The 3,255-nt window shown below is 38.6% G+C and overlaps 1 long non-coding RNA gene across 1 annotated transcript; it reads right to left on the bottom strand.

The window, feature by feature from the left end:
• Positions 1-1,761: 1,761 nt before the first annotated feature.
• On the bottom strand, positions 1,762-2,817 carry LOC112259338. Its single transcript, XR_002954824.1, has 2 exons — positions 2,444-2,817; positions 1,762-2,136 (listed from the first exon to the last, which is right to left on the bottom strand). It is a non-coding gene; the product is annotated as an uncharacterized LOC112259338 (long non-coding RNA).
• Positions 2,818-3,255: the final 438 nt, after the last annotated feature.

The following is a 3,255-nucleotide window of genomic DNA, read 5'->3' on the forward strand; positions in this document are numbered from 1 at the left end:
CTCATCTTTTTAAGTGGGAGAACTTGCACAATTGGTGGCTGACTAAATACTTGTTTGCCCCACTGTATGTCTTCTTCTAATGCCTCTTAATTCTTTTTTTATTTATTTTTTATTTAACCTTTCTTTAACTAGGTAAGTCAATAAAGAACAAATTATTATTTACAATGACAGACTACCCTGGCCAAGCCCTAACGACACTGGGCCAATTGTGTGCCGCCCAATCACGGCCAAGGCCTGATACAGCCTGGAATCCAACCAGGGTCTAGCACAAAGTGCCTTAAACCGCTGCGCCACATCGAGCCCTGTGTAGGCTTGAGAGCCCATGTAATCTAAAAGTAATGGAATGTAATCAAATCAAACTTTATTTGTCACATGCTCCGAATACAAGTGTTGCCTTACCGTGAAATGCTTATTTACAAGCCCTTAACCCACAGTGCAGTTCAAGAAGAGTTAAGAAAATATTTACCAAATAAACTAAAGTAAAAAATTATCAAAAGTAACACAATAACATAACAATAATGAGGTTATATACAAGGGTACCGGAACCGAGTCAGTGTGCGGGTGTAAAGGTTAGTTGAGGTAATTTGTACATGTAGGTAGGGGTGAAGTGACTATGCATAGATAATAAACAGCGAGTAGCAGCAGTGTACAACACAAATGGCGGTGGGGGGTTCAATGTAACAGTCCGGTGGCCATTTAATTCATTGTTCAGCAGTCTTATGGCTTGGGGGTAGAAGCTGTTCAGGATCCTTTTGGTACCGCTTGCTGTGTGGTAGAGGAGAAAACAGTCTATGACTTGGGTGACTGGAGTCTCTGACAATTTTATGGGCTTTCCTCTGACACCGCCTATTATATAGGTCTTGGATGGCAGGAAGCTTGGCTATTACCTTACTGAGTTTGGGTAATCCAAAAGATACATTATTGATTACAATTTTGGACAGGTAACTAGTAACTGTAACAGATTACATTTAGAAAGTAACCTACCCAATCCTGAGTATACCTTTACCCTGACTGATTGAAGACTCCCTTTGAGGCCAACCAACGGGGTTGAATTAGTCTAATCTCAGAGGAAATCACAATGGGAAAGTTACTATATGGAAATACATACAGTATAGTCATATTGGGTGGTTTTGGTACCATGTCGGTAAATTACAACGATATTCAGTGTTACTGATGACACATGACACTGATGGGTGATGACTACATCTTTTTTGACCGCCATTTCTATGCAGTATGTGAGTCACACACTGCTATCTAATCACAAGATAGCACAGACATCCGCTCTTATTCTAGCTCATATGGCTTTGTGAGCACAGGAAAGCATGTGGGACTGACAGATAAAGGGTGGTGTTTTATATAAGTATCCAAAGGCAGGTTATTGACCATAATAATAGGCCTTGTAAAAGCACAGAGTGCAAGATAAATAAGTGATATATCGTCCCTATATCTCCCTTAATTAGTTGGAAGCAATGTTTAGACTCTGCTTCATATTAGCACAAACTCTCCTTTAATTTCCTGTCATAACTGATTGTGCTGAGAATTATAGAGCAATGTGCCACCACTCACTGTTCCTGTGCATCACCCAGTGATGACTTTACATTGGTAGTAGTGGGTCAGTCACCCTTACACATAATGCAGGCCTACATAAAGTGCATAGAAACCTGATGAAAAGTTATCTATATAAATGAAATCGTAATTCCATTTCTATTCATTCCTATTCATCTATAGACATCGTCTATAAATATACTAGGGACCTCAATGTTTTATAACCCAGTACGTATTTAATGCAGTATTTAATACAGAGACACACATTTGTTACACAGTGTACTAAGTTCCATCATACAAACTTACACAAAATACATGAGACAATTGCACATAATCACTCATAGTAGATGGAGATAATAATTTTCACATAATCCAAATGTTTTGCCTCTGAGAAAGTCTTAACAGTGAAAGTCACTTGGAGGTTAATGAAGTGTTCTTCTTTGAAGTTAGTCTGATGGGAGATGCTCAGCAGACAAGTGACCCCTCACTTGGGGTATTTGACAAACTGACACCCTGTAATACTGAGTGTCCAACTCAGCTTGACAAATACACTAAGTGGGGGGCCTGCTCTCACAGTTGCAGACTATGAACCTGTAGTATGAACAGAAGAGACATTTGGGTAATGTTTAAACATGAATGTATTCCATGTCCAAACAATTAACTCCAGGTTATTTTTGATGTACTTTTTTGTTTTGGTGTACTTAACTGTACTTCAGTGGACCAACACATTTCAACTGTTTGTTTAGGGTAGATAAGACTTCCATTCATATCTTCATGAAATTACAATTATTATTTATTTAACTAGGCAAGTCAGTTAAGAAGAAATTCTTATTGTCAATGACAGCCTAGGAACAGTGGGTTAACTGCCTTGTTCAGGGGCAGAATGACAGATTTTTACCTTGTCAGCTCAGGGATTTGATCCGGCAACCTTTCGGTTATTAGTCCAATGCTCTAACCACTAGGCTACCTGCCTCCCCAAGTCAAATAGAAACAATGACTAAAGAAGACCCATTACATTTAGAAAAAGCAATACATTATACTGTATAATATATTCCAAAATTGTGCAGATGTTTTATGTAAATTGAAATGAATTAGAAATTAAACCATGAAATAATATAATGTTATACCTGAATGATTTGACCTCTAGTTGAAATGGTGGATGTTTAGTTGGCGCCCCAATGATTCCTTAGTTGAGTTCTCTCCTTTCACCAAACGGCGACAGGGACGCTGATGATACTGTGCATCTGACAACACGCCTGATCATTAATAAGCCTTAACATCACAAAGAGGAAGCTAAAATGAGGAAGACAACTGCAAGGCTAGTTAGCAGGAAATATCTGGAACCACAGTGAGAACATGCCATGGTTGTGAAATGCTTCAGATGGCAGTTTGAAATTGAGCCACTTTGTCAAAACAGTTTCAGAGATCATGAAATACAATGTGGAAAAGGAATTAGCTCTTGATGAAAGTAAAAGCACATTATATCTTATTTGCATTCAATAGTCCACAGCTACTGTGACAAACAATATATTACTTACAGTGCATTCAGAAAGTATTCAGACCCCTTTACTTTTTCCACATTTTGTTACGTTACAGCCTTATTCTCAAATGGATTTAATATTTTTCCCCTCATCAATATACACACAATACCCCATAATGACAAAGTGTGTCACGACTTCCGCCGAGGTTGGCTCTCCTGCCCGTTCAGGC

The sequence above is a fragment of the Oncorhynchus tshawytscha genome, linkage group LG09 (genome assembly GCF_018296145.1).
Source record: "Oncorhynchus tshawytscha isolate Ot180627B linkage group LG09, Otsh_v2.0, whole genome shotgun sequence".
Taxonomy (NCBI): Eukaryota; Metazoa; Chordata; class Actinopteri; order Salmoniformes; family Salmonidae; genus Oncorhynchus; species Oncorhynchus tshawytscha.